A 26005-nucleotide genomic window follows, 5' to 3' on the forward strand; every position below is an offset into this window, starting at 1 on the left:
TTCCCATATGCCACAAGGCAACTAAGCCCATGTGCCACAACTACTGAGCTCTCGAGCGTCAACAAGAGAGCCCGCGTGCCGTGAACTACAGAGCCCATGTGCCCTGGAGCCCGCATGGCACAACTAAACAGAAGCCCGTGTGCCACAACTAGAGAGAAGCCCGCGGGCCAAAACAAAGACTGGACACAGCCAAAAAATACAAAGAAAATAAATAAATATTAAGAAAATATATAAAATAGGAGGTGGGAGAAGTAATGTGGAGTTAGAATTTTCATTATGTTCCTAGAGTTTATAGAATTTTATTTCAAGAAATAGTGCCAGTTAATCAAAAAACAAGGATGCTTAGTTTTTTTTTTGTGGTTGCATGGTATCCTTTATCTGTCTCTTTTCAGTGGTGATTTCAGAGTGACCTTATCTCTCTCTTGTTCCATCATGGTTACATAGTAGCCTGCCTGAGTATTGTTCAAATTCTGTGGAAGTTCTTTATGTTCAGCTGGGAATACTGCTGACTTGTCAACTCCTAGCTGTCAGCAACCAGCTGCCAGCTATCAGGACTATTTTTCAAAATTTATTTTCTCAATACACTACATGTCGTTGAATTATTCCTCTATACAAAGATACTTATATTGTTCTCATTTTTTTTTGTTCTTTATCATATGCAATGCTGCAGTGAATATCCACATATACACTCAAAGATGGAATTTCTCATTAATAGATACATATATATTAGAATTATTAGGTCCTACCTACCAAATTCCTATTCAACATGTCAGAGCCAATATTCAATATTTAAACTCCCTCCAGCAGTGTGAGAAAGTTCACTTCATCTTATACTTGTCTAAACAATCAATATTGATAGTTTTTTTGCTTGCCAATCTAATGGTATATACATACACATATGCAATTATATTTATACGTATACATAAACATATACATATATTTACATGTATATAGATATATATTTATTTGTAACTATATAACATATATATACACTATAATATTTGTGTATATATACATGTATATGTATATGATCATTGCTTTCATTACCATTCTCTTGATTAAGCACTTATTTATATGTTAAATTTCCCAGTGGAATTTTTCTTTTCTGTGAATTACTTATTCCTTTATCTAAATTTCCTCCGATTATATTTCTCCATACTAATTTTAAAATAGTTCTTATATTTTATGGAAGCAAATAAGTTGCTTGTAGCTAATATATCCATTTAGTATATTTCTTTTTAAGCTAATTTATATTATTTTTTCAGACATTATTTGATGAAGGAACTTGGATAAAAAGAAGTTACAAGATCTAGAAAAAAGTGTAAATTTTAAAAAAGAGTGTTAAGGGAATATATGGCATAATTTAGATAGATACATATACCAATAGATATTCTATTGAGTCTTGAGGCGTAATTTAGATTTCTGTTTTGTACTTCTATGAAGCTTACTGGATAAAATTTACTGCGTGATATTATAATGAACTTTGCCCATGACCCTATGCATATTTCTTTCAACATTTCCCACTCATTTATCTACTACACTGGTAATGATCTCTAGCTTTAAAAATAATGTATTCCACATCTTCACAAGATAAAGGAAGATACAGTTGAGTTTTTATTTTTCAGTGTTTTGGATATGGAGTAGATGCTGAAGAAACATTTACATGAAAATTGTTGAAATGTTAATGTCCCTTATTTGCAATTCTTTTGACTACTATTTCTTTTGAAATCATTTCACAGTGGACAGAAAGAATTTTCCTTCACATATCTGCTTCATTTAGAGGCAGCTGACCTTAGACTTCAGAGTCAGACTATTCTGGTCTTAAAACCTAACTCTATCACTCTCAGCTATATAACCTTGAAAAGTAAATAGGCTTTTTAATATTCAATTTCCTCATCTATGAAAATGGGGAGCTGTTATGGTAAACTTTCAGTAAACACTCTTTACATGGCAGTGCAAGGAGGCCTTAAGCAAGTATCTTGTCTTCTTAGGAAACAGGTGAAACTGATATCTGTGACTACTGTGCTTATTAAGCAAGGCTAAACTTGTAAACTTGGTTTAAAAGTATTTTTTCTGGTCCTTACTACAAGGGGTTGTAACATGAAACTGGATGGAGAGAAAAACGTATAACAAACTACCTTTGGAATCTACTGTTTAAATAGCTGAACAAAATAATCTTCTTTTCTCAGAAATTATGTTTTAAGAAATATTAATCCGCTTTCTGATTAATACATTTTTCAGTGTGATTGATGCCCCTTTCCCCTTTATTTCTTATTAACAAAATTCCAGTGTTATTTAGACATCCTGTGCCCTCCTCTTATCCCAGATAAGGTGAACTAACCTCATCTTTAATTCAGAGCTTATCTAATTCTTGTAAACTGATCATGGAAAAGCCCCTTCTCTTTGCTAGTAGAGCTGATTAGATGGCCCAATGTTGACCAATGAGAAATAAGATGAAGCCCAGATGTGGGTTTATGGTAAAGAATTTCATTTCCCTTAAAAATAGACACAAGACAGAGCAGATTACTCTGCTACTTTTGGTCACTGAAATGCTGGATGTGATTTATGAAACCATTGCAACCAAGTGGTTACTATAGAGAGCTAACCAGAGAAGAAAGTCCCAGTATTGAGGACAGAAAATCATGGGTTCTTGAAAACATATGAGGTAACTCACCTTTGAGCTAGGCTCCCATTCTTTAAAGTCATTACTATGTGAGCTAATAACTCTGTATTGTTGCTGTCTATTGCATTGGTGTTTTCTGACACTTGCAATCAAAACCATCTCAACTGCTTATAAAATGGATATTCTATAACAATCAATGCTTTCATTCATTCATCCAATCAATGGATAGTTGCTGAGTGTCAACTATGTCCCAGGAACCATGTTTGGCCTAGGGATTCGAATGAAGATAAGACATACAAGGTCACTGCCCTCATGCATGATGTAGGATTGAGTCTAATGTTTCTAAGAGGTGCTCCTATTAAACCTAAGAAAGGATTAGCTCATGGGCCGATATGATGATGTGTTAGAAGGAGAATGTGTTCTCTTCCATCTGTCACAAGAACATGGTTCTACCAAGAATTGCACTCACAATTTCCTCTGAGAATAGAGCATCACAGCAATTGTGACAGGACAAGACCAGGCCCCAAGTATGACATGGAATTGCAGGCATTACAAAGTGGGCATTCTGCACTCGCTCTACGACTTTTAGGTCTAATTTCTAAAGCCATGTAAATGCATATTGTTGTCATTTCAGAGGAAACTTGCAGTAATTATCTAATTCTATTTATATTTGATATTTATACTTTAGTAACAGTTCTATTTATTAGATCCTATTAAACTTAATAAATTAAATGTCTTTTTTCCTTACATGATACACAGAAATGTTAGTGAGAAGGAATGTGTCTGGAAGGGAGGACATTTGAAAGCACTGGTATAGTATGGAGGGAGGGAAAAGAAATAGTTACTATATTTGAGTGCTTACTGTATGTCAGGCAATTACCTTAGCCTCAAAATAAGTATGCATGTTTATCCCCATTTTGGTTATGAGAAAACTGAGATAAAAGAAAAAGAAATGACAGCCCTTCAGGCTGGGCACTGAAATTCAGATATGCCAAGCTCCATGCCCTCATATCAGGCTGACTCAAAATTCTCTTCATTTGGAGGGTGCAATAATACTATTTCACGGGCTGGATTGGAGCTTTACTTTTCACTAGCTATAGGAGAAAAATAAGAAAAATGATTTCTTACATAAGCGAAATCTCAGTGGGAAGGTTCAGTCCAAAATCACAAACTAAAATGCCTACAAAGGGCAGGAAGGTATGCGAAATGCATATTTGTGAAATACACAAAACAGTGAGGCAGAGACCTAGGCTAACTGGAGAACACATGTGCCAGAGAATTATTGCCGTGGGAAAATGAAAGCTCACTGTTGGCAGATGTCAACTTTTTAAGGGCAAGCCAGAAATATAGGTTTTTATGTGCTATAGTGGACAAGTAATTCATGTTTATAAGACTGTACAGGCCAAAAAAATTTACTGAATTCTGATAGACACATTTAAGAATACACATACACAGGCAATAATTTTTGACAAGTATAATTACTACATGCAAGGAATTCTTAGCAAAGCTGTTTATAAAACACTTAAACAGTATTTCCAAAAACTTCATTGAATGCCATATTGCAGTATGAAAATTATTTTTGACCTAATTACTGTAGCTAATTAAATTGAATATCATGTATCTTGTAAAAGTGAGGCAAGGCTAAAATTTTTTTCAAATTCAGAGTTTTCTATTATCTCCACGCAGAGAAATTTATGAGGTAATACTGAATATTTATTAGAAACATCAAATAAATCCTAGCTCTGCTCACGATTGGTAGAAGTTAATATTGTGTCTTTTGATGAGCATTTCTTAATTTTTTCATTTTATTTGGAAATATTTTAAAATAATTTTATACTTACAGAAATGTTGCAAAAATGATACCAAGAACTTCCGTATACCCTTTCTCCAGTTTCTCTTTCCCTTCCTCCAACCCTGCTCTCTCTTTCTCTCTCCCTCTCACTTCTCCCCTTCCTGAACATTCTCACGCACACGTATTCTTTTCTGAATCGCTTGAAAATACATCACATAAACAATGTCACTTTATCTCTAAGAAATTCAGAGTGCATTTTCTAATAATAAGTACATTATTTTACATAACCACAGGATTATCAAAATCAGGAAATTAATACTGATATAGTATTATCATCCAATCTCCAAGCCTTATTCAAATTTTGCCATTTGTCCTGCTACTACCTTTATAACAAAAGAAAAAGAATCTGGCCTGTTATCAAAGGTCATGAGGTGCATTTGTCGTATCATTTATGTTCTCAACCTGAAACTTTCCTCAGTCTGCCTTTGTTCTTCATTATCTTGATATTTTTTAAAAGTACAAATTTTTATTTGAAAATATCAAAGAAAATCATATTGAGAGATAATTTTAAAATCTCTTAATTTAGTTGAATGCATTAATATTTTACTCTATGATTAAAACTTTTGGGTCCTATTTAAGTACACCTTTCTTACCCCCAAATCATAAAGATATTTTCCTATGTTTTGTTTAAAAGTTTTATTTCTTTATTTATTTGTTTGTTTGTTTTTTAACCTTTTAAATTTAGCTTAACGATTTATCTGGAATTGTGTTTTTGTGTTTGGTATATTGTAAAAGTCATGATTCAATTTTTCTTTTATCTATGTATGTATACGCATATGTCAGTATCTATGTATATAAACATGTTATACAGAAGTGTGTGTACATATTGAGTGTGTATATACATATATATATATACATGAATTGTTAGATAGATGGTAGGTACACATGGAATTGTATATACAGACTTTATCCAACACCATTTATTGAAAATAGTCAAAAACTTAATCAATGACATATCAATTCCATATATGGAGTATGTCCATTTCACCTACATTTTCAAATTTAACAGCCTAAAATTGTTAATGTTATTATGCTATTAAGTATTCATTAACTACATATCTGTAGCAAATGACTTATGTTCATGGTCTTCTTCCATTTTAAAATTCTTGATAAGTTTTATTACAGGTCTGTCAATATTATTAATTTTTCCAAAGCTAATCAACAACTAATTCACTTTGGATCTTATAAATCCTCCATATATTTTGCTTTGTGTTCCATTTAATTTTGCCCTCACCTTTAATATTTTTTTTCTTTATACATAACTTGAAACCATTTTGATAATCTTTCACAAATTTTGTTCTGATGCTTAGTTCATTAGTTTTATTTTTTCTCTCTCTTTTGTAACATAAAGGGAAGGCTTTAAATTGTGCTGCAAGTACTGCTTTCAATGAAACGATTTTTTGATATGTTTTTCTCTTTATAATACAAGTCAACATATAACCTATTTTTATTTATTTGCTGTTTTCACTCATAGATTATTAAGCAATACATTTCTAAATTACTAACACAAAGCAATGTTAGTTTTACTTTTATATTTGAATTTTGACTAAATCTTACTATTGACAAACTGAACTGTTTGGGAATTGTTTTATGACCAAATACATGGTCAAATTTTTGTGAATACTTCAAAAGAATGTTTTATATTATTTATAATATCTTGTCAAGTTTTTCTATTGCTTTTTCAAATGTTCTGTTAAAATATGCCCATTAGAATTCCCTTTTTTTTTGTCATTTATCCATCTTTGTTTATATATTTTGAGGCCATATTACTAAATGGAAAAAAGTAATTAAAATTGTGATTTTTAATTCACAATTTATCATTTTCAAGTAAGGGCTACCTTTATCTCTGTAACAGATTTTGCCTTGACTTCCATTTATCTGTTAATAATATAGATATATGAGCTTTAATTTGGTTAGTTTTGACATATATTTTTTCCCTCTTCTTTTTGGTCGTAAGCCTCCTAATTATTGCCTGCTCGCAATTGCCCAATAACATTAATTTTGGGGTCCTCCTAGAAACTTAGATTGATATGTCTTTCTCTAGAGAGGTTTTGTGTTTGCTTCTGCTGAGTACCTAAAGGCACCTAAGATCCCTTCCACTTGGTACTGCTTTCAACCTTGTTTAAAGATTGAGGGTCCTGGGACCATCAAGGATATGAATTCTCAGGATAGATAAAAGCACTATGCCCAAAGGCTGTGAGGAGTCAGTTATAGATTTGACTTCCTCTCACTCTGAGAACATAGCCTTTAAGACCCCAGATCCATATAGGATGGTTCTCCCGTAAGCCTCTCCCCTGTTCAAGCCCTGAGTCCTAACCTCTGACTCTGGCTCACAGGGGCCACAGAATGAAGAAACACTTGTTTATGATGAATACGTTAGGTTATGTGGAGCTTTGGTGCTCTTATATTCTGTATACCTCTCTGATTATAGGCTTTCTTTCCAGAATTGGACTAGAAATTCTGCTATGTTTTTTCAGATGCTCAGGTTTTTGGGGTTTTTTTTTGGTTTTAACTTAGCATTTGATAGCTGTTGTTTGACTTAACCTAGCCTGACACTCCCACCACCATAAACAGAAGTCCTCTCACATAGATTTTCTACTCCATGTTTTCTTGACTCACTCCTGTGGAAATACATTGTGATTTTATATAATGCTAGCTCATCAACTTCAATATCTTCTTAACATTTACAGCCAAAAACGTTTCCCTAAAGGAGGTGTGAATTACATGAGGACTAGAACTGTTGAATTGCCATAGAAAAAGCCCACAGACAAATTATGACTAAATTAGGGTTATTTCAATTTGGAAAAGGTTGTTTACTTTTTTTTCCTGACATCTACACACATTCTCATTATCACTAGGTTTGTCGATCAAATCCCACTTTATGAGATAAAGGCCAATACTGTGACTTTCCATCCCAAGCCACTAAACCTGTAAAATAACTCCAGCGTACTCACTTTACTTTTTTTTTTGAAGAAATAAATCAATGCATAGCATAATGTCTGGTACATAACAGACTTTTAATATATGTTTGTGGAAGTGAATAAAAATGTTAAATTGTACCTAGCAAGTGTCAGATAAAAATTTAATGGTCAGCTTGTTAACTGTTGTTTGATGTTTATAATTCATTTAAGACAATGGATACCTAATACAATCATAAAAGGAAGATATTAAAATTTTGCACAAACCTATACCTACATTATATCTATATGTATATCTATATATAATGTACATATACGCATAGATGTGTATATATGTGTATATAAATATTCCTTTCTAAATTTTTGGCAATGTTTTGTTTTTACGTGAGTTCTTAAACACATGAATTAACACTGAATGTGATTTCTGTAAAAGTGAAAATTGAATTCTCTCTAGGGGTACGTTTATCCCTCATATCAATCCTCAGCTTTTAAAATGGAAAGTTAACATCATTTTGGGGTGCACCAAGGTGTGGTGTGTGTGTGTGTGTGTGTGTGTGTGTGTGTGTGTGTGTATGTAATACATTTCAAAATGATAGACAAATAGAACAACACATCATTGTTTTCGTCATGGTTTTTAACAAAGAAGTGGTTTCTATGCTGGATATTGCCCACTGCTCTTCCCATGCCTACTCTCCTCCGTCCTTTCTACTACTCACTGTCCTGGGAGGCTTAATAAAATAACTGTATCTGCAGACTCTCTGATATGTTGCTTTGGTTTGTGTCTGGATGAATGGAAGCACTGGTGGGTGTGGAGGGAAAGAAGACGTGAATGTATACATTGTCTAGGCTGTGTCACTCACCCAGAAGTCATTGATCCTCTCCAGGCAACTTTCTCTTCACATCTCTGGTTCTGGGTTCTTGGTACCTATTCCCTCCCCCAATTCTTCAGGCCTCACAGTAATCACATCTCTGTTTTCACTAATCTTGGGTTTTTGCCCTATGTTTTTGTGTTCTCCTGCTCTCCACACATACATACATTTATGAATAGTCCTTTATTAAACTTTCCTCTACTTACATTAATTTGAGTGGTTCATTTGTTTCCTGTGGCCACCCTAAGTGATGCAGGAGAGTAGGTTGTCAGTTACCCAGGACCCATAGTAATTGGCCAAAGTCTTTAGTTGGTCCTTAGTTAGTATGCAAAAAACACTATTTAATTTGCACAAAAAAATTTCATTCTCAGTGCAGATAGCTCTGGGCCCCTGATTCCCCACAATGTTACTCTAACATGACACTGTGAAAGGTTTTCAGCAAACAAAGCTTTGAATATTGGCTCTGCTCACTTGTTAGCTCCTTGGGTAAGTTTCTTAACCCTTCTGAGCCCCAGCGAATCATCCTCAAAGGGGGCATATTAATGCATGTCTTGTAGAATTGATTTAATGTGATAATAAGATAAATTATGATACTTAGCACACGATGCATCCTCATTTGATATCTTAGAAATTCAGACTAATCCATAGTAACAGAAAACAGATAAGTAGTTCCCTGGGGAAGTGGGAAGGGAGGGATTTCCCAGGAGCTTGAAGAAACCCTTGGAGGTGGTAGATATATTCATAATCTTGATTGTGGTGACAGTTTCCTAAGTGGACACACATGCCAAAACTTATCAGACTGTACATTTTAAATATGTGTAATTTATTGTGTGTCAACTACATTTCAATAAAGCTGCAAAAATTGCAATTAAAAAAAAGAAAATAGAGAGGACCCTGTTGATGGAGGAACAAGAACAATGTTCACTCTTCCCTCTTGGGAACATATGTATATGTATAACTGATTCACTTTGTTGTAAAGCAGAAACTAACACACCATTGTAAAGCAATTGTACTCCAATAAAGATGTTAAAAAAAAAAAAAAAGAACAATGTTCAGTAAGCGACAATAGAGACTCTTGTAAGGGCTTTGCTGATAAACAGGAAAACCAACGATCAAGGTTAGGAGAAAAAAAAATATATATATATATATCTCACAGTTCTTTATCCATTCATCTACTGATAGTCATTTAGACTATTTCCATATCTTGGCTATTGAAAATAATGCTGCAATGAACATGGGAGGGGGGTACAAATATCTTTGTGAGTTAGTGTTTTCATTATGTCATTTTAAGAAAGTTTTGGATGGCAAAGGTCTTACAGTGCTCACCTATATAAAGAATCCCTTTCAGTCCAGACAGTGTCCAGGTTTGTTTGTTTTTTAACTATTTCAAAGGCAATTTTGTGAGACAAAATTAATTTTAGAAGACTGTTTCCAAGATCCAGAGACTGGTATAAATTGAGGTTATGTATTAGTCACAAAAACCTAACTCAAATTTACTTATACACTAGAGAGACTTAATGGATTCATATATCCAAAATTTCTAGGAGCTTCAGACAAGGCCAGATCCTGCTCATTCTGTCATTAGGATTTGTCTTGCTCCATCTCTCATCTCTGCTTTTCTCTGCCATTGCTTGACTCACAGGGAAGACTTTCCTACGAAGAAGCAAGAATGTTTCCCATCTCCTAGGTGCAGGCTTTTGTTCCTCCTACCTACAATTACTAAGTAGAAGAAGGCACCCCTTTCTGAAGAGCACAATCGATAGTTCTGATGTAGACTATCTTTGGCCAGACTTAGGTAATATTTCCATCCTTGAGCTACGACAGGATTATCTCTGGGCTTTGATTAGGAAAAAAAAGGAACTCTTACTTTGCCTACATGTAAGAATAATCCCATAACCAAGGAAGTGAAAGAGATGCTGAGCTGGTAATATAAACAACAACAACAATAAACACACAAACAAAAACATGCCCACCACATGGCATTCTTGTTGACAAAATATTTCTATTAAAAATATTTCTATAAAATGTTGGTCTATGAAGTAGTTTAATTCTACTCAATTAATTCCATTTTGAGTAGTTTATTTATCACTATAAAGCCCTGGGGTCAGACTCCTTGTTCATTCTTCTGAGCAAGGTATCAATTAAACTTCTAAATACTGTGTGAAAATGGTTAAGAAATTCCGGAGCCATAAGATACAGCAAACACTATTGATTCCCTTTACTTTCAAATCTAAGTTCTGTTCATGTTCAGTAACCCTGAGGTGGAACAATGATACCATTATTGTAAAAGTCAGCAGTCTTGATACTTCTGGTTTCAGCTCCAACACATGAAGAGCTGGCAGTCATCACTCCTACCTTAAAACAAGAAAAAGCTAAACCAACTGGAAATCAGTGACTTTTTTTAGACTAACCAAAGAAATAAGAATATAGGGCAAACTAATATTCTGAATTCAGGAGAGACAGGTGAATTCATTGGAGTCACAGTAGAGATCAACCTACTTGGAGCAAATACCACTAGAACCATAAACTAATAGGACAACTTAAAAGATGATTTTGACTAATTGTTAGAGGTGGAGAGTGGATGTGGGGGAGAGTAAGAAACTTCTCGGGGAGGCAGTCTTAGGGAATCCCACATTTTTCAGGGATTTACCTCCAGGAACCCTACCTGGTTCTCATAGTGAGGAGTCAAGAAAGATCTCTTGTGATTCTGAGAAGGAGAAAGGAAGAATAAACATTGGGAAATATTCCCTGAGCATTCTCTGTAACAAAGGGATGCTCTCCAGAGAAAAGACTTTATCACAGCCTATCCCAACTGGGAAAAGGGTATTTCTACCATTACAACCTACTGTAGCCTATCTGTCTCAACAACTGTGGACAAATATGAGAACTACTTGTGAAGGTCACAGCCTAGGGACACAAGTCTACTAAAGGCTGATATTTAATCATAAGATTGTTATAAATCTTTATAAAATAATTTTAAAATTCATAAGGAAAGACAAAAGACAGAATAACCTACAAAATACTGAAGAAAAAGAAATGGGAGGAGGAGGAAGAGAAGAAAGTTGGAGGACTCACACTATCCTTTTTCAAGATTTACTACAGACCTATGGTAAACTAGACAACATAGTGTTGGTGAAACAATATCAATGCAACAGAATAGAGACCCTGGAAATAGACCCATACATAAGTAGTCAAAGTGATGTTTGACAGAGCAAAGTCCAATTAATAAAAAAATTACAATCACTTTAACAAATAGTAATGGAACAACTAGATATCCATGTGCAAAAACTGGAACCCAGGCACACACTGTACATCTTTCACAAAAATGAAATAAAAATGGATTATAGATCTAAATGTTAAATAGAAAACTATAAAACATTTAGAATAAAACAAAGAAGAGAGTCTCAAGGACCTTAGGGTTGGTGATGAGTGTTTACATGTAATAGCAAAAGCACAATCTATAAGAACAAAATTTGATAAGATGGGCTTTATTAAAATTTCACAATCTGCTTTGTGAAAGACATTGTTAACAGAATGAAAAGGAGCAACAGACTGGAAACATTATTTGCAAAATCATATCTGATAAAGGACATGTATCCAAAATATAGAAAGAACTCTCAATAATCAACAATTTTAAAAAATGGGCAAAAAGTCTGACCAGACACCTCACCAAAGAAGATATGCAGATGGAAAATAAGCATAATTTTACATTAGGGAACTGCTAGTTCAAATAACAAGAAGACATCACTTGACACCTATTAGAATGACTAAGATCCACACTCCCCCCCGCAAAAAAACCATAAAGCAAAACAAAAAAACCCTGACAATATCTACTGTTGAAGAGAATGAGGAACAATAGTAACTCATATTCTTTGCTGGTGAGACTGCAAAATGGTAAAGCTGCTTTGCAAAATTGTTTGGGAATTTTTATAAAGTAAAATACAGTCTTAACTTATGATTTAGCAGTCATGCTCCTGGGTATCCATCCAACTTATGTGAAAACTTATGTCCACACAAAAACCTGCACAAAAGTGTGAATGAATTCAGTCTAAAAAGACTACATACTTTATGCTCTCAATTGCAAGCCATTCTGAAGAAAAGAAAACTATAAGAATGGTAAAAAAATAATAATCAGTTGTTCCCATGAGTTTGGGAGGAGGGGTTGCTATTGTATAGATGAAGTACAAAGGATTCTTTTAGGTGAAACTTTTCTATATGATACCTTAAGGGTTGATTCATTACACCGTGAATTTGCCAAAATCCATAGAACGTAGGACAAAGAGCGAACCTTAATGTATGCAAATTTTAAAAAAATCATTTAGAATGTCATGGGATCCTTGGATGGAATACAGAATGTGATAAAACAACCTAACTATATTACACATATATGAAGTAACCTCACTACAGGATGTGGGGAGAAAGGATGCTGACGTAAGTAACTCGAAATGAGTGGAGTCTTAAGACTAAAAGCAAAAGAAACTACCTAAGCAGTATACTGAAGCTGATAAAATGGTTTACCATGAGGGTATAGGTTAGCAGTTGTGATACTGTCTTACATGTATAACGGAAATAAACATTTATGTGAATAAATGCCCAATGGTGGGAGCTAGATTCCTCACTGTTGGAGTGGGAGGTTACTAATAAACAAGAGGAGGCTAGAATGATCCATGTGGTAATGCATTTAAATTGAAGGTACCGGTATGAAGCCATGTTTAACTTAATATAGATGTACATGTGTACAAATAGAAATATTTAGAGATATATGTATATATACAGTTTAGTATACACACATATAAGTCCATGTTTTCTCATCTGAGAGGGTCTAGAAGCATCTCTACTAGAGTAGCAATAATCACACATAGCACCCAGAACTTGGTTTCAAATACCATTCTTCAATAAAAGAAACAAAGGCTCCTTGGAGAAGTTGCTGATTATAGCACAGGAAAGGAATTATACAAGGTGAGCTTACAGCACCTTGTAGTAAGAAAATGTAAGATAGTGCTTAAAAAGAAAATCCCTCAATGGTGGTAGCATTTCAAAGGGAAACAGGAGCCAAATGAAGAGTTCCCAATAGCAAAAGCTGGAATAATTCGACAAATAAAGTTGAATTGGATTATAAACCAAAGTATAAAATAAAAAACGAGTCCATACTGATATAAATAAATCATTTAATGAATAAATAAATGGGAGAGAAGAGACGAATATCCCATAGAGAAGAATTTCAAATAATTTATAGATACCCTGCCCTCAGGAGGTGGAACATACCTCCCCACACCTTAAATGTTGGCTGTACACAATGATTTCCTACCAGAGAGAACAGTATGAAAAAGCAGAGGAAAAGAAAAAATACAGTGGAATTGCCTAACATACTACCTTAGCCAGGTGATCAAGGTTAACATCAATGGTAATAAATCATGTTGATATGTGCCCTTGTTATGTGATTAAAACGTCATTTTCCCCTGTGATATTCCTCCTCCAAACTCATAGTCCCAGTCTAATCATGAGGAAAACATCAGACAAATCCTGATTGAAGGACATTCTATAAAATACCTGACCAAAACTTAAGGTCATCAAGAACAAGGAAAGTCTGAGAAACTGAACAAAAGGAGCTTACGGTGCATTACGAGTAAGTACAATGTGATACTCTAGATGAGATCCCAGAGAGTAAAAAAAAGGACACTAAGTAATAACTAAGGTAATATGAATAAAGTATGGACTTTAGTTATATCAATATAGGCTCATTAATTGTGACAAGCTTGCCATAGTAATATAAGATGTTAATAATAAAGGATACTGGGTGCGAAGTTTGCGAGAACTCTTTGGCAAATTTTCAATAAATCTAAAACTTCATAAAATTAAAAGTTTATTTTAAGAGTTTAGTGGATTAATACTAAAATCTTTATGATGCATGGTATGCAGTTAACAATACATACTATAAATTGTGATGATATGAGACAATCCACCTTAACCACTGTTATTTCCTTTAAAAATGAAATCTTCTATAATCTAGAAAATTCAGCCATGAAGTTAGGAGATAATGCTGGGGTTCTGGGATGTTACCCTTTAAAATCGAAACAGGTTTGTTGCATAAATTTAATTTATACCTGCCACCTTCACATTCCTCAGTCAACTAATCTCATATCACAGTAGAATCAGATGTTAAAGAGGACCCACGTATTTTTTTCAATCATATCCTCTCAATTCTCGTGCTCATAAATTTTACACTAAATTTTCTTTATTTTTTGTAGTGTTATTTTTTTTACCATCCCAAATTTGTACATTTTAAGTTGTACTCCAACATGCATTTATTCTATAGCTGTTATTCTTTCTTTCATTATTTACATGTAGATGTTTCCTTACTGTCTCTTACTTTCTTTTAATCTCAGTTTAAATACTAAATTTCTCATAAATTCATTGCTTTGTGATGTTTACATTATTATTTGCATGCAGGAGAGTCTGGAACTTACATTGTCTAGTCTTGGCCAGTTTTTAAAAGCCCAGATTTGATTTCAAACTGTCTTTCAGCCATCTTCACCTGGGTTTCCAATAAGTACTTCACATACGACACTCATTGAGACAGCATCCTGTCCATTATCAATGGCATTTAACATGTGTATCCAGAATACACTCGTTGTCATGGATATGTCTTTCTGAACTCCTTGATTCTTTCCATCTTTCTCCTTATGTCTTTCTTCCTTATGTTTCTATTTCACTTCCTGGACATAATCCTCAAGGCTCATTCTATTGCTTTGTTTTCATTACATTGACTCCATTCACAGTTTTAGCTTTCCTAAAAATTCTCTTTCTAGCTTTGTTTTTCTACTTCAGAAATAAATGTAGCGATTGCCTTTGAAATGCTATCCCATGCTGTTGATTTTTGTGATATGTATCTCGCTTAAAAAATGTCTCAGAGGATACAGTCACAAAGATTTAGAGATGAGAGGAATAAATGGTAAACTCCCTGCTTCATCCCTCATTCCAGAGAGTACGTAGGTGATGAAAGAAAAGAAGTTAAATATGATCTTTTACATAATTAGGTGGATGGTACATATTAAAAGAAATACAGACGGTGAAAAAACAGTTTTGGAGCAGGGAAAAATAATATATAATTTTGCACATCTCCCTCCCATGTGGCTAAATAGAGTCCAACACACAATGATATCTGCAAAGATACTGCAGATGTACAGGTTCTTATTTGGCGGTGTTTTCATTTTATTACTATGCTTATATAAATACATTACTAATATTATTTTATATAAAATATTATATAATGAATAAATACATGACTAAGTGATCTCCAAAATGAAGCCATTTGTGTACAATTTCCACAAAAATAAATTTTCATTAGAAGCCTTCTTACTATGTGCATATATGACAATTGTGTTCAAAGCTTCCTAGATCCACAGCTACAAAAAATTTTCTTTAGTTAACCTAACAGGCAATTGCCCACTTAATTTTCTTAATTTTCATTTGCTTTCTCCCCAGTCACTCTTATAGATCTCCATCTGTCATTTAGGCTCAGTGAGAGGGAGTAACAAAAAATTGCTGTTAAATAACCAGCTCTAGATCCCTATTTTTATTTTGGTTTCAATTCTCAGTAATCGTAAGAGTAAAACAATTGCTCTATAAGTAAAAAGAACTTTATATTTTATTGGTTCTACTTAAAAATCCAAATTCAATCTCTAACAAAAAAAGGTTCACTATATTTACTACAGAAATGACATACTAATCTAATCCATTTCCTCTACAAGTTGTCTTTGCCCAAGTTCAGGTCTTCTTCCTTTCACACTTGGGCAGTTGGCCATGAGAAAGTATCTACCATGGTTCACTCACTTATTTTTCATTGCCAGAGTCATGAAAGGGGGCTCAAATCAATGGACAGAAAGGCACCTTATTACAAAGATATAAGGCATTTTCAGTTTAACACATGAATTCAAAGAAATCCTAATAAAAATACCATAAAGATATTTCTCTAACAAATTTTAAAAGTCCATTTGGTAAAAACAAAATAGACAAATAGGCTATTGGGAGGCAGGACAAAAAGAAGGATAATGTAGAAGGAAGAGCTTCACCATATATACGTAATAAAACTATAAAACATACACTTGAGAACACACATATTTACACACATATATAATTTGGTCTTTGTACAGAAACAGAATTAGCTGTTAATGTGACATACTGAATTCAGAATATGATAATGCCAACATTTTTAAGTCAGCAAGAGAGGGTGTGTTTTTTAATAAGTGCAACTGGAATAACTGGTTAGGATTTTAGGGAAAAGGCGGCAGTAGAATACATTTCAGTAAACATAAGATTGAAGGAAAATATTAAACCTTAAATGACTAAGAAAATGTGATATATTTATATCAAAGTCTTACTTTGACGAAAGACTTTTAAATAATGACAGAAAACAACAATGGTATATAATTTGATTTCATCAATATGTAACACTTTCATTTGTCATAAACACTATGTATCAAGGTAAAAAAATGAAAAAAAGCTGAGTTTTAAAAAAATAGGTAATGAGTTAATATCTATGCACCTCCACACGCACATATACACACAACAATAAATTTTAAGTCAATGAAAGGTGTGTGTGTGTGTGTGTGTGTGTGATATTCTCATTTGGATATTTAGTTTAGCACTCACTACTCTATCCAACTGATATTTCTTCCTCAAAACTGTACCACTAATCTTGAGAATATCCCTATCAATTAATGGGAAGGAGAAGATACATTTTACATCTGTTGAGCCGACTTAAAAATGTCATAGAGAAAGCCTCAGTAAATTTTTAAATTTAAAAACAAACCAGAAACTAGATTTAGGAAGCTTCTCTTGGAAAAATCTCTGACCTAATGTCTTAGTGTACTGATAATTCTAGAGTGAAGGACAATGAGGATGCATGAGAAAAATAGTAGCACCACACCTTAGACACAAACAAGAAAAATGTTAAAATGGCCCTCAGGGCTATTCAAAGAAGAATAAGAAGTCAAAATTTTAAGATACGATGTATGCAAAAATACTAAAAAAACAAGAAGTTGGGGGATAGGAAAAGGAGAGAAAAACCAATGAGAGGCAGAGGAAAATGATGAACACATTTTTAATGTTAAAGATTTTTAAATGACCGATGAAATTTTAATTTCAAAAATTAACCTGGACAGAAATTAAAATTTCAGATACTTTTTGACACTTTTGAAAACTGTTGAGAATATGAAGTTTTTTATAATAGAACATAAAATGAGATGCAAAAATATGCAACCATATAGCAACAGAATAGTAAGGTAACAGAACTAGAATAGAGAAGAGAAAAATTCAAAAAAGTAGACATTAAAATGACATTAGAAACTGCTAAAAACAGTGTAAATAGAGCTCAAAATGGAGAAAATACACAGAAAAAAGACTAAGAACAAGAAGTATTAAGCCCTCCTGCTATTTCCAAATTCAAATACACCAGCTCCCTCTTTCTTCTTTTCCATTCAAGAAACACTGTATCTAATAAATTCCACACAACTACTGAACAATGGTATTTCCAAATGCATTTTCTTTTCATAGGTCTTGCTTACCTCTCTTCAATGAGCTAGCTTCTGTTTACCTCAGATCTCAGAGTGAATATCAGATCATCAGAGGAGTATTCCCTTACTGCCCTGTCTAGGTTGCATTCACCTATTTTGTACCTCACACTCTTTTAATACCATGCACTTACCAGTTAAAAAAAAAAAAAAAAAAAAATATATATATATATGTATACACACACACACACACGCGTGTGTGTGTGTGGTGCTTGCTGTCATTGAGATTTTACATGCATTTGTTTTATTATTTGATTAATATCTGCTCCTCTCTACTACACATGTGTTGCTTGCCATATATCTGCAATGTGCCAGGACAAAAGTAGGAGCTCTTTAAATTCTATTAAAAACTTTCACCTGGTAATATATATATATATATATATATATATAGTACAGATCTCCTAGAAGGGCCTAATGTATGTATTTTCTGAATCTATTTGATTCAGGAAATCTATTCTGTGTTCTTCTTCTGGTTACTTAGCCAAGTTCAGATATTTTCTATTATCCCTGATGCACACACGTGTGGGTTTGTGTTGTTTGTGAGTGCATCATTGTATGTGTTTTTCAGTAATCTCACAAACAAAGGATGATTTAAAGTAAAAATATCACTGGCCTTGGAGTCCAACAGTAAGAGTAAGGGCCATTATTTTAATTCACATCTCACATCATGTGCTTGGGCAGCAAACTCATCATCCATCATTATGATTAACACCTTTATTATTACTACAAGAAAACAACAGTAATATAAAAATCCTCCACTTATTGAATGCCTGGCATGAGTTGAGCTCTGTACTGAGCACTATGAATACAGGATTTATAAGCCCAATAGCAGCCTCCTTATTGCCTCCATATTACAATTGGTTAAAACCCACCATCATAGATGTAAATAACAGCCTGGTCCACACATGAGTCAGGATTTGAACCAGGTTGGACAGAGTCAAAAGCCCTCTGCTTTTCACTGATCACTGCTGCCTCTCTGAACCTCTTTTCCCAGTGTAAAAAAGAGGTGAGAAAGCCTGCCAACAAGGTGTTTCTAAGGATTACATGCGATGCAAGAATGTAGCTATTCCAGGGTCTGGAACATAGCAGGGATTCAATAAACATCTTTTGAGGAACAAATTCTCAACTGAGGGACATATCATTGAAGTGTTAACTATATGTATTGTTTGACCTTACCAGGTTGAAAACCCCTTAATGACAAGAATACTTAGAATTTCCAACAACATTCCAAATGGAATGGCAGAGAAGTCAATTCTTGAAATCTAACTGAGGCCGCAGTTACACAAGTCCAGTTGTTCAACAAATATTCACCAAGCACTATGTGCAAGGCAATCTTTTAGACCCTGGAGAAATCAAAAGTTATCTACAACTCATGAAGAGAAGACTATTTCAAGGTTCAAAAACAATGTCATAAGCACTAAAAAGGTGGGAGATAAATGACATATTGGCTACATCAACTTAGTTTTTTTTAATAATAAAACTGCCAAGCTATAATTTAAAACATTATTTAAAAAGTCTCTTATCGCATAATTGTTTTCCAAGAGAACAGTTATGTAAATAATATTTTTCAAATGGACTTCCACCTATTGTGTAGATAGTCTGACTATTATACTTAGCTATGTCAGGTAAACAGATGGTATTTGTTCTTGCCTCATTTGCTTTCCTCAATAGTTATTCAATGAAAATAAATAATTCACCTAAACTGTCACAGACTGAAATTCAGGATCTTTGCTCACTCCAGCCATGAGTTTAAGTAGTAACAGTATAATTACTTGCTAATTGTTCTGTGGTTACATTTACCTTTAGCTGTCACAACTTTAAAAGGTACCCTAATTGTAACTCAAATAATAGGTTCCTCCATCATGCTATATTCAGCTTAACTGCAATGGAGAATAGAGGTATTTAATTGCTTTGAAACATGATCATCTCATTCTGGACATTAAAGAATTTTAAAGAGAATCAGTTATTAATGAGGAAAGCTCATGCTATTTGCTCTTGTCCAAAAGGGTTTTATCAGAAGACTCAAGTAATGTGTTAATGTAAAATGATGCTCTAAAATTACACATCTAATTGCAAGCTTGTTTTGATCTTTTCTTTGTATAAAGCCTGACTGGTGACTGAAATCTTTTTAGAGTAATGGTAATTGGGACAACATGGATCACTGACAAGCACAACTAATATTGTTTATAACTGTCAATATACCAATGGCTTCTTAATGAGACAATTTTTAGCCGGAGGGAAAAGGATTTAGTTAACCAAATGGAGGAACATAAACTGCCAAGTATCTTCTTAGCCTAGTTTATCTGACTCTTTTATCTCTCTTTCTTTTAATTTTAAGAAAAAGAGTCAGTAGATGGTTTATTCTGGTGGTTAGGCTGTTTATAAGCTATGTATATGCTTTAGTCCCATGCCCTGCTTAGCTGAGGTCATAGGTCCTGCTTGTCCCAGTCACAGAGATAACCCTGAACAGGAAAAAGGATACATTTGAAGTTATCCTCGTCCCCCTGGTGGATATGAGACAACTTTGGGGCCTGAAATGAAATTTTACTTCTCACAAATCACCATGTCTCACTCCTCCCCTTAGCTCTAGTTTCTTGTAGGGAAACCTGAGTTAGCTAGTCTTTTTGAAAGATCTCAGCTTTTTTAAACAGAAGGTGGGTGGGAGATTGGTCTATTTTGACACTAGTGTGGTTAAAGAAGTAATGGTAACACCTCAGGCAAAGTTTCCGTGGTGGTAGCTGATATTAGCAATGAATGCTTGAGAAATGTGAATACAGGACTAAAATTTGAGACTGTATGACTATTTTGTCGCCCCTCTTTTCCAGGAGGTCCAACTTCCTCTGATACCACCTAGTGGTGTGTGTGTGTGTATGCCATATTTAGTGATGTATATTATATATGCTATGACTTATTACAGAAGGTGATAAGGCAATGAGTTGCACTGAGGTTATATACAGGGACTTTGCAGTCAAACAGCTGTAGGTTCATATAATCGTAGACAATTACTTTTACCCTTTTGAAACTCAATTTCTGAAAATGTAACATTCAGAGAATAGAAGCAGTAATGCATAGTGTTATTGTAAAGACTGATTGGGATAACGTACGTAAAGTACTTAAAATAGTGCTTGCCACATAGAATGCACATTATTATAATATTATAATTAAACTTGTGCCATGCTCTGAATGCCTAGTGTCAAGACTATTATTCTCTAAGTTCTGAATCCTATTTTTGGTACATCTGAATCTTTTGTTAAAATGTGAATAGATTTTACTACACTGTATACAATGTGTGTGTGTGTGTGTGTGTGTGTGTGTGTGATTTATTTAAAATGGTAAACTGCTGTGACTCCAGGTATTTCCATTTTCCACAAGTATTCACAGAGCCTGTAGTCTTTAAATGATGATTTTTGTTTCTCAATCTTCTTCACAGATGGACAATTTCTAAACTTTATTTGCCAAAAAATGTTAATACTGGTGAACCTGAAGTTTTGTAATCTGATTATTATATATAAGTGAGGCAATATATTCTAAAATTCTAGTTCTTATCTACCTTTTAAAATTAACTGCTTGATTAAGATAAAATTTATATACCTAAAGGTCACCCATTGTATGTGTACATATACATCGTAAATTCATATTCAATAAATTTATACATAGCCAATATCCAGTTTTATAATAGTTCCATCACTCCAAAAAAGTTACTTCACGTCTATTTGAAGGTCAGTCCCCACTCTCACCCCAACCTCAAGCAACTGATATGCTTTCTATCTCTATAGTTTTGCCTCTTCTGAAATTGCATATAAGTAGAACCATATAGTAAGTAGTTTTTGTACCTTGATTTCTTTCATTTATCATGCTTTTGAAGTTTGTCTATGTTGTTGTGTATATCTAAAGTTTTTCTTCCCTTTGAATTCCCAAGTATATTACCTTGATGGATATACCTCATTTTGTTTATCCATTTAAGTATTGATGGATATTTGGATTATTTCCAATTTGAAGTTATATAAATAATGTTGCTACAAATGTTTTTTCCTCTACCTTTTTTCTGTGAATAAATCTTTTGAAATCTAACAAATTTAGCTCCTGTTTTCAGAGAAACATAAATGCGTACCTTGCCAGAAATACATGGATTCAGTGTCAAGTTTCACAGGCTTCTAGAATCCCAGAAGTCATCTATGGTTCCCTGGATCCCAGACTAAAAGCTCATTCCTAAGAACATGCAGATCATCACTTTAAGATACAGAGAAAGTTTCTTGTTTCCTTGTATAAAATTATAATTATACTGTGTTTTAGAGAAAAAGGAACAATTGGTTTCCAAAGAACTAAAGCCATTTATCAAGCTAATCATGATAAAACACACATAAGCAGAGTGGCCGGGGGATAAGAAAGAGCTGTAAGCTGCTGTGACATCTGCTATGTTGGCAATGTACAAACAGACAAGGCACTAGAAATCTATACCTTAGAAAGCACATAATGTGGTAAAACAGCAAGACGTGTCAGCATAATGACTTGGCCTCAAGTCCTGAATCCTAAAAGAAGAGGAAGAAGTGACACACATCATCAACAATCAATGATCACTGTTTGAGTGCATGTCCATGATGTATGTGAACAGCTGTGAAGGAGACAAAGAAGTGTCAAGTACGGTGCCTGCCCACAAGGAACTTGGAGTTCACTGTTGCTCAAAAAGTACACAGGAAAACTCTTCTTACTGAGTTTTCAAGAAATAGCATCTAAGTGCCAATTTCAACATCACTGGAGTCATTTTAAATTTACTTCCTGTAAGATTTATGGAGCTGAGTTGCTTCTAAACATATGACATAATTATGTGGATATGGTGCCTAACACAGATTAGGCATTTAATTCATTATGGCTGTTAGAACTTGTCCCATTCCATTATAATCCTGATGTAATAGCTGGGGAATCTAATGTATAAATAAATAACAGCAAATAATTGATTAATGTTATAGTGAAGGCATAAACAACGCGCTTTCCAAGCAGAAAGGTGAAGCAGTTGTAATTCTGGCTGGGTAGGGTGGGATCAGACGAAGTACTGAAAGAGCAGCAAAGATGGACTGGGATTTGGAAGATAAGATGAAGTTGACAGAGTGGATCAGCAGTAAAGATTAAACAAAGAATATGTAGGCAGAAGAAAAGCAAGTAAAAAGACATGGGCACACGGAAGTGTGTAAAATATTCAAGGAGCAGAGAGTTTTCAAATGTGGCTAGAACAGATGCAGAAAAACAAATAGGGTGGAGTTTAGGTCTGCCTGAAAAAGCAGGCAGAGGGGACAGTCCAGTGAGGCTGATCCCTGGTCATGCCCTAGATTATTGTTTTTTAAGGAGATGTTATGGTAGCCTATATTTGCATGATATTTCATGCTGCAGAAAACTTCTCATTTAAAATTATCTCATTTGCTTCTCAACACTACCTGGAGATACAGGTGACAGAGGAATCTTTGGCCTCATTTTTAATAAGCAAACCTTTCCGGAGAGGTTAATTGATTTTCCTAACTCATACGGGCAGGTAGTTGTCGGATTTAAAGTTAGTACTACTAACTGTAAATGTAATGGTGCTTTTCAATTGCCCTTGGTTTTTGAAGTCAGCCTGAGTATTACTATGGAAAAAAGGAAGATTTCAAACAATAGTGGTGATGATAACTATATTAATTCCCAAGATTATTGGTGTGTTTATTCTCTGGGTTATTTATTCTCAAATATATTAGACTTTATACTGTATTAATCTCTATTCCAGGTTGAATAAATTACTTTTTGGTCTGAAATCAGAGTGGACCTCATGCCAGACACTTTACTAAACAATGAGAAAAAGAAGATGAGGCATCTTGAGCCTTTTTTCAGAAGCTTGCTGCCGGTTAGATGGTTCAGAATGATCATATTATTAAATAGCATTATTACGCAAATTGAATATACTTATTATACAACATTTCCCCAAACTTGAATTTGAATTGTTTCTCAACAATCAAGGGGTCATAGACAATCAAAACTACCAGTTAAAATCTCTCTCTCTCTCTCTCTCTCCCTCTCTCTCTCTCTCTCTCTCTCTCACACACACACACACACACACACACACACACACACACACACACACACACTCTTCTAAAAATCACTAAAACATAAATACATCATTTTTGCTACAAACTTGCTCTGTAGCATCTCGAGGTATGTATCACATTGTAGTTGAGTAGCAATTACTATGGAAATGTTCAGTTCTAGTCTTCATACAGACATCTTTTCACCAGAAATGGCTAATGCTGCCTGATGGGCTGCTTCCTGTGAAAGCTGCCCCTGCCTCCCTTCAATCTTTCCATACAGCTACACATGTTCTGGTGCATTTGTCAAACTGAAAGAAGACGGGGCACATCGACAAAGAGAACTTATGTTGCTTTTTTTTTGTCTTCCAAAGGATAGAAGTCATTGAAACATTTATGAGGAAATAAGAAAATCAAATTATTTATAAACTAAAAAGTTTTTGCAAATTTAAGCAGCCACTTTTATTACTACTCTCAGTAATATTAGAACTCAGAGAAGGAAGAATTCCAAATTTCTTGAGTGCTCTTACAGTAGTTTATGTCATTGTTTCATCCAATCATCATCTGAAGACAGGTTATATGAAAGGATGAAAGTAACTTTTAAGGCATTTGACAACAGTTTCATCTTCTAACATTCATGTAACTCTTCTTTTGGAACCAGGATAGTGTTAAGTGTTTAGAATATTGAATAATACAGGGCTCCCTATTCTCAAGGTTTTCATGATGGAGGACAGTGTGGGGAGAGAAACAAATAAATGGGCAATTGCCTTAAAGTGTGTCAGATTATGGTAGAGTTATCGTTGGTTACTAAGACTACAGCCCTGCCGGATATTTAGGACAAATTCATGTAAATGGAGAAAGTCTGAACCTTCAAGAATCAGTTGGAATTAGAGACCTAGAAATTTTGAGCTGAAAAAAGAAATTTCCAGAGAGTGAATCAACTAGCAAAGAAATTGTTTTTTCCCCGGTTAAGTTAAATGGCTGAGCAAAAGGTCCTCATAGATGGGACATAAGGAGTACTAAAGAGGAGGCAGCAAGAGGAGATTTTTTACAAGCTTATGCATTAGGAATTGTAATTCACCCAGTCATTCGATGCATTTTTCTTAAACTCCTTCTCCCCTGGTGGCTGGAAGCAGAGTGAGATTAAAATAGAAATGGCCCACGCCTCCTCAGAGGAGGTGGAACTGTCTAGTGGAGGAGGCACACAATTCAAATAATCACACTAATAAATATGTAATTAATGCCATTTTATAAGGTGCGTGAAGACAATTTTAGAGAGACATGTAAGACTTTTAGTCTTCAGGTCTTATGGAGTCATCAAAGCATGGGAGAATAATGGTCAAATGTTCTTCCAGTCTATGTTTTTTAACACCACAGATGATAAAGTGGAGTCAACAGAATTGGACTTGGTTCAAGCCCCCTTCACCTTAGCTGATCTTCAAAATCAAAGGGATGAAGAGACCCAAACAATTTTAGTAGAAATCTCAGAAGGAAATGCAGTTGATGGAACACAGGGGACAAGTGAGAAGAAGGGATTTACTGAGCTTATACCAACACTGACAGAAGCAAAATGCATCCATGCCTTGATTGCAAAAAGACCAAGAGAGGACAGTGGAATGTTGAAAGTAGAATTCAACTCAGCTTTCTCCCTCAGAGTGGAGAAATACAAAAGTACACCCTTGAATAACTAATATATTTTACAAGATTTAGTTCAGTTTTTTTTTTTTTTTTTTTAACATCTTTATTGGAGTATAACTGTTTTACCATAGTGTGTTAGTTTCTCCTTTACAACAAAGTGAATCAGTTATACATATACATATGTTCCCATATCTCTTCCCTCTTGCGTCTCCCTCCCTCCCACCCTTCCTATCCCACCCCTCTCGTGGTCACAAAGCACAGAGGTGATCTCCCTGTGCTATGCGGCAGCTTCCCACTAGCTATCTAATTTACATTTGGTAGTGCATATATGTCCCTGCCACTCTCTCACTTCGTCACAGCTTACCCTTCCCCCTCCCCATGTCCTCAAGTCCATGCTCTAGTAGGTCTGTGTTTTATTCCCGTCCTACCACTAATCTCTTCATGACATTTTTTTTTTCTTAGATTCCATATATATGTGTTAGCATA

The sequence above is a fragment of the Physeter macrocephalus genome, chromosome 17 (genome assembly GCF_002837175.3).
Source record: "Physeter macrocephalus isolate SW-GA chromosome 17, ASM283717v5, whole genome shotgun sequence".
NCBI classification, from domain to species: domain Eukaryota; kingdom Metazoa; phylum Chordata; class Mammalia; order Artiodactyla; family Physeteridae; genus Physeter; species Physeter macrocephalus.